The sequence below is a fragment of the Pseudopodoces humilis genome, chromosome 5 (assembly GCF_049639895.1).
Source record: "Pseudopodoces humilis isolate 2021_Gansu_Grassland_sample_001 chromosome 5, ASM4963989v1, whole genome shotgun sequence".
NCBI lineage: Eukaryota > Metazoa > Chordata > Aves > Passeriformes > Paridae > Pseudopodoces > Pseudopodoces humilis.
In genome coordinates, this window is record NC_142204.1 from 2,945,743 (window position 1) to 2,958,358 (window position 12,616).

Here is a 12,616-nt window from a genome sequence, read left to right on the forward strand (position 1 = left end):
AATCAGTGTTAAACTGGGCTTATAAAAATATCCTATTCCTCTGTCTTGTTTGATCAAGAATAGTTGGCTTGCTGCCACCTCCTCTCTCCTAGAACTTATCACTCACAGCAGCACTGCAATGGGCCCACAAGGATGTCGTCTCATGTGTATCATCTCATGTGTTTTTCCTGCCAGGCAACCCAAAGTAAGCAGATGTCAACTTCTGTTTTCCCTCAGGAGCCCACGAGGCAAGTTTCAGGGGGAACAATATTGCAGTTACTTCATCTATATATTATCTTTCATTATCTCAGTGTTTTTCTAAACCATATCCTTTTGCTTCTTGAACTTTACATAACCTCTACTCTTTCCTCATATTGTTTAATACAGCCTTATGCTTTTTCTCCTCCTTTTCCTTTTTTTTTTCATGCACATCTACAGCATACTTTCTGGGGGGAAAGAAAAGTTATTCAAGACAAAATAATTTAAGGGTAGACTCAAAAATAGTTCCTGACATTGTCCAAAGACTTTAAGATGAGGACTCAGCCTGCCATCCACCCTAAGACTGTCCTTCATTTCCTGTCTGATTGGGTTGGATGATCACTGAGAAAATTAACACTGACAATTATAAATACTGCCTTTCCCAACAGAGACACCAAAAGAATTAGAGGTAGGATTTTTTTTTTTTTTTTTTTTTTTTTTTGGTGGTAATTTATTTTTCCCAGCTATTGCATTAAGCTTTCTGAAAACTCATTCACAGACAGGTTTAGGTGAAATGGCAGAAGCAATTACTGCTCTAATTGCCTATGACCTCTTTCTGCCTTTCCATGGATGCAAAAACATTGATGTAGAACTCTCAGCTTCTCTGAAGGTGCCAGTGTGAAACCCAGGGAAGAGGAGCAAGCTGCAACTTGCAGCATTTGAGGTTATGGCCCACATAGGATGCAGCACAAAGAGAAGGTATTTTAGTAGGATAGCAGGAAGGTTGTCAGATGTCCCACCTTTCTCCATCCATGAAGAACTTAAACAGTTCCCAGACTACCCACACACCTGAGCCTGGCTCTGGGGCACACTGAGCCACCTCCTCTGATGCCTCAAGAGGCTCCCTGGAACAGAGGCTGGACAGAGATAAAGGAATAAAGTGGATATTTATTAAAAGGCCTTCAAAGGATGCATCTTGGGCAGTGCAAGAGCCTGGCTGTGGCTCCACCCAAGATGGACCCTGGGTCAGGAGTTTTCACACTTTTATAAGCTTTGGTCCATTTCCATATTGGGGTTAATTGTCCAATTACAGCTTCAGGTGATGAAATCCCATCCTCTCAGTTTGCTCTCTTCAGTTTGGTGTTGTTTACACTTTTTGGGCCTGAAGCTGCAGTGGTGTCCTTGGTTCTGGGGCTGGAAAAGGATTGTTTTGTCTGCCTGAACTGTGAGGAGAACTTGCTGACCCTTGATATGAAGTTCAGAGTTATATATTAATGCAGTGCAGAATCTGGATAATATGAAAGGTAAAACTTAAGGCATCACCTCCAGGAGCCCCATGGGCTGACCATGCCACCCTCTGCAGGGGTGTCGTGGCTGGTTCCTCATCAGCTCACACTGGTGAGAGCCAAGCCACAAACTGGGACCTGGCATTGTGTGGTGGGAACAGAGAGGTCACCAAATCATTCCCTGCCTGTGCACAAGGTCAACACTTCTCCCCAAAGGCATCTGCACAGTTAATATCTAGTCAGGCTGGCCAAGCCACCTTCACGCCCTTTGTTGAAGGGAAAAGAGCACAGCTGCAGTCCAGAGCACTGAAGGTGACATTTAGGCAAACTACACAGCCAAAAAATGTGCTTCCTTTGCCATTATTCAGCTTTGCAGCTCAGTTCTTTAAAGCACAGGAGCATCTCAGCCAGTGCCAGGCTCTCAGGTGATGTTAACGGGAGATATTCCCATCTGTTTTCTCTGAATGAAATGGGAAATGAGATCACAGCTCTAATCACATTGGTGGGTCAAGATTTACAGAAATTAGAAAGTGAGAGAGCCATTGGATTCAGCCCTTCTCCTAGTACAAAATCATCCTCCTAAACACAAGCTTTCCATTTTTACTGCTGGAGCAGCTCCTCTTGAAAATCTTTATCAAACAAAACAAAAAAAAAAAAAAACCAACAAAAAAAAAGTAAAAAAAAAAAGTAGGTGAGACACAGGATTTCTTCTGCCAGTAGAAATGCAGTGCTGAGGGTACAACAACACTGCACTTCCCCTCCTGTCATGCTTTCACAGCAATCCTGTCACCCTGGAGTTTCTCTGGAACTTTGTGAGGGGCCCTCACACCTGGATTCTCACACCCTGCTAAACCACAGACAGCTGACACTTTTGACACTTGCCAAAACTCGTGCTTATTTGGAATACACTGAGAGCTTATTATCTCAGGGTGGGGAGAAAACTCACACAGCTTTAGGTTCCAGAAAGGGCACTTGTGGTCAGTAGTCTCAAACACCCTTTTTGTTTCTGAAAGGTCAAGCCCTGCTGCCCCCGTCTTCCTCATTGACTCTTTCCCCAGAGAAGGGCATGCATAGCTCCTTTTCTAAAAGTTCCCAGATTATTTGAATGCTTCTGCTTGAAACACAGTAGAAAACCATACAGATTTTACCAAGGGAGGGGATCCATTACCCTACAAGCAGGGAAATCCCGACAGATGTCCCAACATTTTTTTCCTGCTGCCCAGATCCATTGGGGCTCCTGTGGAGTTCACTCCTGCCAAATTTTAGCATTACTTAGCAGATGGCTGCTTCTCACTGTGCTCAGGGCTTTCCCCTCCCTGGCACTGGATTCACATCAGAATCACAGGTGCTGCTTCCCCAGGCTTCACCACCAGCTCCCTCCTCTCCTGCACCAGCAGCAGTGTGGTCCCTCTCTTGCTCAGGGCGCAGTCTGGAAGCTCAAGAGATGCTAAACATCCCCTTTCCTTTAAACTGTGAGCAGATGAGGCATTGCAGCACAGTGATCAGACAGCTCTGGTGGGTGACAAGAGGGACATGGGTAGCATGAAACCAGCAGCAGTGATGGCGCTCCTTCAAAATTTGGGGCATATATATTATTTTGTACAGCACCCTGGCTCCCAGTAATGAAGTCTTAACACAAAGGACTGCAGAAGGTGGCACTTGCGTTCAAGGGTTAAAAAACAAGACTTTAACCCCTGCAGATTGTCCTGAGGACATAAATTAGTGAAACTTCTCTAGTGATGGAGATGATACCTTCTTGAATTGCTCCTCAAATGGAAATATGTAAACTGTGGCGCCGTGTAATTTGCATTTCCCTAACAGCAGGTTGCTCTTTTCTAGCATTCCTCTCTTTCTCATGTTTTAGTGCACTCCAGAGGGATATTATCCAGAAGGATAATACACAAGATGCAGAAGACTAGCCACATGCAGTATCAAAACTAATGCCAGACTGACCACAAATGCTTTTCCAGAGATTTCCAAACCCGAGTGGAGGCGAGGAGTGGAAGATCTCTCACTCCTGACTCACTCTGTTGGCCTGAACACCAGAGGGTTTGTTACTCAGAAAAGACATTTGGACATCCCCCCTCCCCCAGGAGCTCAGTACAGCAGAGGAGGGTGGAAGCATCCACAGCCCCAGATTTACAGAAGAAAAAAAAGATTGCACAAAACTTGAGGAGTCTGGGATACGTTTCAAGCCACAAGAGCAACAAAGGAAATTGTGAGCAGCATAATGATTTATTTTATGCATTTTTGAATTATCCAGAGGGAACTGTACCTTCACAATATATTTTGCCTACTGTCCCCATCCCACAGAGCTCGAGTCAGCTGCGTTGCTCTCTCACAAATGCACAAATAAAGATGGGAGGAAACTTTGTTTCCACTTTATTTTTCATCCACGCCTTTTTTTTTAGATCCCTGATGAATTTTAATCCCTTTCTTGCTGCACATGGAAAACAGACACTTGAAAAGTGATTGCTAAAACAAGAAGTATTTGGATCAATGGGTCTACATAGAAAATCAAATTACAAAAGCAGAAAAAGAAGTCCAAAGGATTTGCAGGAGTAACAGAACCCTGTCAGAAGATGGAATCGACTTTGAAGAACTGTTTGGAAGAAGACTGGAAGGGATAAAGTCACAACAGTGTATTGAGTGTGGAACTGTCTGGACACTGAAAAAGTTACTCAGCACAGATAACTAGCACAAGGCAACCATGAGATAAGCTAACAGCATGGATTAGAAGGGAAAGAAACCTCTAAAAGAGCTTCATGAGATGCAGACCAGTCTCTCCAAACGAAAGCTACAGTTTTCCTTTTTCTCCTTTGTTTCAGAGATTTTCAGGGGGAAGAAAGCACAGAGCAGCCAATAGCCCAGCTTCCATTAGTCTCCTTTAAATACCAATTTTGAAAAATCCTCTGTCCTGAAAATCAAGGTTCTCCCATGCACCTAGATGATTCTCAGAAGAAAAAAGCAATACTTGGGTAGCAGTAGTGCACATATTTTTGTCATCTTTAACACTCACTTCCAAATGCCTCATTCAATAATTTATTTCACCACACTATGCTCACAGGACTAAATCTCACACTTTAATTTGAACATTGCTGTTCACAGATCAGAATGCCCACAATATATATTAGACTTTCCTGGCTAAAAAACCTAAACCATGAGAGACAATTGACTATTTTTTAATCACCAAAATTAAAAATAAATAAAAAAATAAAATAAAAAAAATTAGAAAGCGTATTTAATCTTTACAAAAATATGAAATCATCCATTTCATTGGCTAATATTGAAAAATTGCATCCTACCCTGTTTCCTTCACACTCCCTTTTATTTGGATATGAAGTAAAAAAAAACATAAAAAATCAAAAATCTCAATTGCCAATATCAGGCTAGTCAAGAACAAAAGCCCAAAGCTCATAGTTTGATAAACCTGAAAAATAAACAGGGAATCAATGAGCTTGAGAACCTGCTCCTGATTGGAACTGCTAGGCCAAGTTGGAATTCACACATGGCTGCTCTGCAGTTACATCAGCTTTTGGGTTTTTGACTGCACAGCATTTATTATCTCATAATATGCACAAAAATAAAAGGTGTGCACAGCTTTTAACTTTTTGGGGGTTTTTGACCATGCTACATGACCACAGAGTCTGGAAAAGAAATTAAAAGTTAACTGTTATAAAATTACAGCTAAAAGCAACCTGGGTTGAGTGAGGGTTTCACAGAGGTAAAGTTTAATTATTTACAGTTTAGGCCCTAAGAGACCAGGTCCCAAGGTCATTTATTACCAAGAACTAAGAGAAATTACTGGTTTCTATTTTTGTGGTGCAGTCAGCAGCACTGAATAAGAGCTGTAAGGTAGGAGAAGGTATCCACCCTTAAATAACCTTATGGGACAGACTTTATGAGTGCAAAACATGACAGAGGGTAAATATATCTGCTCAAGAAGGAGGGAAGAACAGGAAGAGCACACACCCCATGGGCCAAGCAAACACAAGGGTTTCAGAAGCAGCACACCTGGGAGCAGGCACAGCAATATGGGCTGGCAGCAGCTTCCAGACCAACAAAACAATCCCCAGAACTGGGAGAGGTCTTGGCCACAAGTGGTCAGTGCACCCAGCAGCGCAGAAGGAAGTTCCTCTGCGCCACAGGAACCAAAAAATGGTGGTTATACTCTACAGCTTGGACTGGATGTCATCCCAGGCACCTCCTTCACTTGCATCTTCATTGCAGCAACCACCCTGGCCCTAAAGGTAACTCTCACTGAACACAGGGGGCATGGCATGGGGCCAGCACTCTCACAAACTCCCAGGGCTGATGGTGGCTGGAATAACTTGCAAGGATGATCATCGGGGAAAAAAAAAAAAAACACCCAGGGGATTTGGAAAGCTATAACCTTGCAGTACAGTTATTAAGCCAAAAAAGCAGAATTTTGAGTACCTGCCTTCTGAAATAAAGGCAGCTTCAGGTAACCGAGATTGAAGATGACATGATATAAAACATGCATTAATTCCTGATCTGACTTTCAAGCAGGTGTTGGTACTATTTAAGACCATTTATTGTTCCAAAAGCATATGATTCTTCTTCTACTTCATGAGAAAAAAATGCTGCACTATGCACTGGGAGTTAAAGTCCATTGGAGCACAAGTCACCAACCACAGAATAAACACTTTGGGAGGGCACATATCATTATAGCTGAGCAGTGGTGTTTATACTCGTGTGAATGCTTGCAGCAGTAAAACAAATGCTTAGTTATATGAGGAATGAAAGTTCAGTGATTCAGTAATGTTAACAAGTCATCTGCAAAATTAATATATACAAATGCATCACTAATAAAACCTATTGTTGTAGAAAGTTTTATTTTGGTGAGCAGCTGGGATCACCCTGCTGAGCTGTTTTCAAATGGGTATAAATGAATAAAAGTGTGTGAATAACCTGTCAAGAGGTGGAAAAATCTACAAGTTAATCCTTGTTTTGTAAGCTGATTCCCCTGCTACTTGTGTAGCCTTAGTAGCAAACATTTCATGTCTAGCTCTCTTTTAAGGAGTTAGGACTAAGAATTTTAAATAACATTCATAAAAAAAATATATGCCAGACCTTTATCTCTGTGACCTTTCAATTAGATAGTGGATTATCAAAACCAGACAATATTTGAATACCAGCCTATGCAAATATGTTGAGTTGCAAGAGAGAGATACACACTTGACTCTTCTCTACTTTTTAGCCCATGAATCACCTTTTGTTTCTGAATTCTGAGCTATGCTCACCAGTTCTTTTACTGCACCATCTGCTCCTTATCTGTACTATGATTAAATAGCAGTATAAATTGCAGAGTGAGTTAGGTTGGGAGTGAACTCCAGAGGTCATCTGATCAAAACAAGACTAACTTGGAAGTTGGACCGAGACAGAATCTATAATCACGTACAACAATCACAATGACTTCTCAAGCCACCAGAAACACCAGAAACAAACAGCTCCTGACCACAAGTAAAATGAATTCTCCCATTTTGGTCCCATGGTTATGTCCTGTTACATCTGAATGGGATCAAGAACACACGTAAAGGTCTTGACAGGAGCACAGCTGCCTACCTGTGGCTCAAATGTATCTCAGCAGCATTTTAAGAACATTGTGCTGAGACAACCAGGGTGAGGAGAGGGCAGCATGTCAAGGAGAGGAAGCCACCAGAACCCAGAGGTACAAGAGGACAGGGTGGGTGGAAAGCAGCAGAGCATTTCTCCGGAGGATGGAAGAACAGCTCAACTAGCTAACCCATGGAGAGACTCCTGAAACCCATTTAGTATGGCTTGTATGGTCCCAATCCCTGGGGTTTAGCTCTGATGACAACCAGGTACCACAGAGCTGCTCCCTCCCTCCCTGCCCCTGGTGGGATGGGGAGGACAACCAGAAAAAAGGCAAAACATATATATAATATATATATATATACAAAACATAAAGATAAGAACAGTTCAAAAACTGAAACAAATGATTAGTAATTATTATTATTATTATTAATAATAACAGCAGTAATATTAACATTTTTGTAACGAGAAGAGACAAAGAAATAAAACTCAAGAAAGAAAAGCCACGCACAATGCGATTGCTCACCCACTGCTGACGGATGCTCAGCCTGTCCCCAAGCAGCCATGGGCACCTCCCAGCCAGCTCCCCCCAGTTTATATCCTGGCCATGACGTTGTATGGTCTGGAATATCCCTTTGGCCAGCTTGGGTCAGCTGGCCAAGCTCCCTCCCAGCTTCTGGTGCCTCTCCTGGCTGGCAGAGCATGAGACACTCAAAGTCCTTGACTCAGGGTGAGCACTACTTAGCAACAGCCAAAACATCAGTGTGTTATCAACGTTATGCTCAAGCCAGCTCCAAAACACAGCTCTGTCCTGGCTGCTAGGAGGAAAATGAGCTCTATCCCAGCTGAAACCAGGACACCTGGTGACCCAGAGATCTCACTGCAGGAAGACACATCCGTACTCGCAGAGCAGCCGTGCCGCAGCTGTTTACACATTCCCCTTCACCGAGGACTCACTGTGGGGAGAGATTGATTACAACCAGCTCCATCCTCTAGGGCAGAGAATTAACATTTCCCATCCAGCACAGACAATCTGGCAAGCTGTGAATTGGTATAACTGCTTGGCATTAGCATAATTCATATATACGCACCTCAGTGTGCCCCAGTGAGTCTGATTTTGTCTCTTTGGGTTTGACACACACATCCAAGGCTACAAGAAGGAGCTATGCCAAGTGCAACAGGCTGTGCATTATTTAAGGGTTTGACCATCCTACAATATAGTTTGTCATGGCTCCCATGTGCAGGAACAAGCCCTCTGAAGTTAACAAGCTTAAAAATGGTCATCTGAAAATGGTGGTGCGGAAAGTGGACTGCGTTACAAGATGTGTCCGGCTGGAAAACTGAGTAACTGCTTCTCTACCAGCAATAGCAACAAGAATGTTCTGAACAAATTCCAGGTACTTTAACAAGTCACAGTTCTTAAAATGACCCACTGCTCAAAATCCCTCGAGGTTGTAGTGGTTCCTGGCAAACTGAAAACATTTTTCCTTCCACGCTTCCTCTGCAGTACAGCTGAGTGACCTTGGTGGTGGGAGGAGGTCAGAGCAGATGAGAAGAGTCTTTAAAAACACTGCTTGATTTTTAAGTACTAAATTCACATTTTTAAGGCAAAGCCAACTTAATTAAAAACATTTAAGTCTCGCAACTTAAAGGAAGTTGCAATAGTTCCAAGAACAGCTATTTGAGACTCCCTGGCCCCCCAACAATCCCTTCCTGCAAGTCAAGGAAGCAACAGCATGAACAACCTCAAAGACATCAAACCACTGAAACAAAAAAGAAACAAAGCAACCAACCCACAAAAGGAAAGAAGGAAGGAATGGGATGAGGGGGATTGCTTCTAAATTCACATGCACCTCGCTTTGTCCTGTATATTGCACACTGACACAAACCACTTCCAGCTTTTGCAGATCACTCTTCAGATTTGCTTTATTTCTATTTTTTATCTTTCCCAGTCTCTTTTTGTCTCCTGTCCTCCAAGAGGAAATAATTGTCCAAGTATGGAAGTGAGTTCAGACAGCTTCTCCATACCCTGGAGAGGTGACTTTGAAACTTCTGCACAGTCAGGTCTCAACATTCTTTTCTTTTTTAACAGACAACATCCTTAATATCCTTACCTTTACATTGACTGCTTTACCATTAAAAGAAACAGTCTCAAATTAATTTTAAGCAAAAGTGTACTGTATGCCACATGTGCCATCTAGACCTGGGGTGTCTCAAAATGAGAAGCTGGGCCAGAAGCCACAGAATATACATTAAATAAAGGAATAGTTGCCTCAGACACTGAAATCCCAGGAGACCCCCAGGAAAACCTCTGCATCAAGCCATGCCCACCTCAGCTCCCCTCATTACTCCTCTCCCTGCCCCCACAGCTACCCTCATGTTGAAACATATATTTAGAAACTGGTAGCAGTTATTCTTTTCAACAAGTAACTTCAAATCCCAGATCTCTTACAGCATCCAGACGAAGTATTACTCTAATGTAATTAATTCCCTCTATTTCCTCTTTCTGTCATAACTCTCTGCCTGTTTACAGCTAAGTTGTATCTTCTCATATGTTTGCCAGCAGTGCCATAACAGCCTTCTTGTACCTCTGGCCACTGGCTAAATGATAAAAATAAAGCCAAGAAAATTAGCATGGAAAAAAAATTAGCAAAGCTAGGAACAACTGAAGTATCTGAAAACCCTCTGCTGGTCTTGTGCTCCCACTTGCTTCACTTCTAAGCAGGCTGATGGGTATTTTACCACAGGTACCTCATCAACAGCCCTAGGCTGGCATAAAGGTGACTTAAACAGAAAGTTTCTTTGAGGCTGTCTGATAAATATTGAAATAATGGAGGAAATAAAGGAAGTAACTTCTGAAAGCAGGCTTGAAGCACTTTTCCCGGACGTTGATTCTCCTCAAATAGGTTTCTACTTTTCTCCTGGAAGAGTACCAATCTCCAAAATAAATAAATGCTTTGATAGTAAAGTCAGTAGTTCTGGTCTGATAAATAGCAACATAAAACCAGCACCTTTGCACTCAGCAGATCTGCCTGTGGTGTGCAGTCAGGAGTGATTGCTGCTGACTGGTGAGATGAACTCCACTGCTTCCATGCTGGTTTGAGACAGGATGTCAGGGCTATTGCTGTGCAGCAAACTGGATGCTAGTGTCTTCCATAAAAAGCTAAGTTCTTCATTAATTCTCAGTTATATATCTGGACACTTCTTGCTGCAGCACTCAGGTAATGGGGTACAGAGACAATATCAGAGCGCTCTGCACAAACTTTATGGTGCGAAAAAGCTCAGGAAGGGAGATGGGTCTGCGAGACTGGGAAATGCTTCACTCGGAGCCAAACAGAAATTTCTGCCTCATAAAACTACTTTTAAACAAGCACTTTACAGAGTCAAGAGCTGCAGTTCCTCCTTGTAGAATGCTGTGATGAAATCAAACAAAAAAAAAAAAAAAATAAAAATAAAATAATCGGTGTCTTAGTGTAAAATATTTATCAAGCAATTTTCACTGCCAGTGTTCGATGTCACATGTGTAGGCTGCAGATATAGCCCATAAAATAAAAAAATTTGTACATATTCATGAACACCAGCTCATCATTTCAAGGAGGAACATAGGCCAGGAAAACCTATTTGAATTTATCATACTACCATAACAGGACTAAATTTTAATTTACAGGAGTGGTTGGTAAGTGATAGAAAATAAGCAAATTCTCAGCATTCAAACTTGCAGACCTTTTAGAAACTACTGGGAAAGATATGCTTGAAAGTCAGGGTCTGAAACATTTTGGAGCATATTTTCACAGTACTTAAAATAAACAGTAATAGTGTCTGCCCTTTAGAACTTCAAAGTCACAGAGATAAGGATGCTTCTGAAAGAAAAAAACAGATAGGAAAAGACCTGCTCTCAGAGCTGCATGGGACTCAGAAAAACACATCACTGCAGTTTTTTTACCATTATCTGACTTGAAGCTCCTGAAAACTAACTACTCCTCTTAAATCAAACACAGCATACATTGTATTTCCATCTGGAAGCGCTTGAATCTTTCTTAGCATCTCAGTAAGCATGATGTGAGATGCTATTTTGTGTCACACTGGCTTTTTTTTGTCACAAAGTTCTCGCAAAAGTCATTATACCAAGCCTGAAAATTCCTATAAAGAAGCTGAGCAGTATTTTTGTCTTCTAGCTAAGAAGTTCTGCCTCAATGAAGCAGTAAAGTAAAACAAACAGTTAATAAACTGCTCACCTTAATGAACAGATAGAGACTGAATTAGTAGGCGATGTCTCTTACAAAAAAGCATTACTAAAACCACTCCATTTGTGCCAGTAATGTGTGCTGTTGATATGTCAGAGACATTCCATTTCATGACATGAAAGAACAAGTCCAGAACTTAGGTCAGGGAACAGAAACAAACCCACTAAAAGTTTCATGTTGTTACTGATAATCAGAGCTCTTCGTTCCTTGCATATTTCAGATTTAAGAGGATGGTAGACAGCAACAAAATATTTTCCTTACATTGAAAGGGTCTGAAAATGGTGCCAAAGAAGATCAGAGAAACTTTCTTTTTTGTTGCATCTCGAGGTCAGACACTTTAAATAGAGCTTTTGGCACGCAATAAAATAAACTAAATCAACCTCTCTCAAATTCCTGGCGGTTTACAACTCAAGCTGCCAAGCCTTTTAGTTATGCCAAGCTTCTGCAAGAATTAAGTAGTGCTCAGGTTAGCCAGGCATAAAAGGCTGAGCTGTTATCAGGTGAGCATCAGCAGAGCTGTCAGTTCAGGAGCTCCACAGCCTGAGGCTCACAGCAGCTGTCTCTGGGCCAGGACCAAACCCTGCCAGTGCTCACCTGCAAGCCAAGGTAGCTCCGGGGAGCACAGGGACAGCCTCTCCCACTGCTTCACCTTCCTGCGCTTACTTATCACTAGTGCTACGTTTTTCTTTACCCCAGTGAGTCCCTGAGCTATTGGAGGTGATGGTGAGGCTGTGCCCCAAGGGAGGAAGGCTCTGAGAGGCAGGGGTACGACTGCGGTCTTGCACAGCATCTTGATCCCATCACAGGCCTGGGAGAAATTCTGGCTTTTTGTGGAGTATTTGCTTGCACATGTTCCAAACATTTGCACACCAGAAGCAGTTATAGCAACTTATTTCCATGCATTTCATATAGTGGTGCTTGCTTTAAAAATAAATTTTTGTTTTGGTGAGAAACTGCCTTTCAAGCAAAATGTATCATTATTCTAAGATTTCAAAGGTGAGAAAACCACTTCTAGCCGTCCCTCCCAAGGCAGGCTTGGGGTTATCCCTGCTCCTCTGAGGCCTCACACCAACTGCAGCTTTGTTAGTCTGGGCTGCCACATCCCACCCTTCCAAAACATTTCACATCTGGCTGCTTTTCCACCTCCTCGGTCAGGAAGTGCAGCACATCTTCCACCACAGGAGACAGACTATTTCTCTCCATGTTTTAGTTCCTCTCACACAAGACTTTGCAAGCAGCAGGCTGGCCTCAGGAAAATGTGTCTTTGTACCCCTGACAGCCCAAGGGTAGCACCCTGTGCTCTCTTGTTCCACAAGGAATCACCAAGAGGTA

At 42.4% G+C, this 12,616-nt stretch overlaps 1 protein-coding gene across 6 annotated transcripts in view; it reads right to left on the reverse strand.

The window, feature by feature from the left end:
* The window catches only part of EPS8 (EGFR pathway substrate 8, signaling adaptor), a 129,937-nt gene that overhangs the window by 66,633 nt on the left and 50,688 nt on the right, over positions 1-12,616 (reverse strand). The window contains exon 1 of one of the 6 annotated variants that reach the window (XM_088054819.1): positions 7,567-7,684. The exons of the other annotated variants lie outside the window; for them this stretch is intronic. The gene's annotated coding sequence lies outside the window, so the exon portion shown is untranslated. Of the gene's footprint in view, positions 1-7,566; positions 7,685-12,616 lie in introns of those variants that run through there. 6 annotated transcript variants of the gene reach the window in all.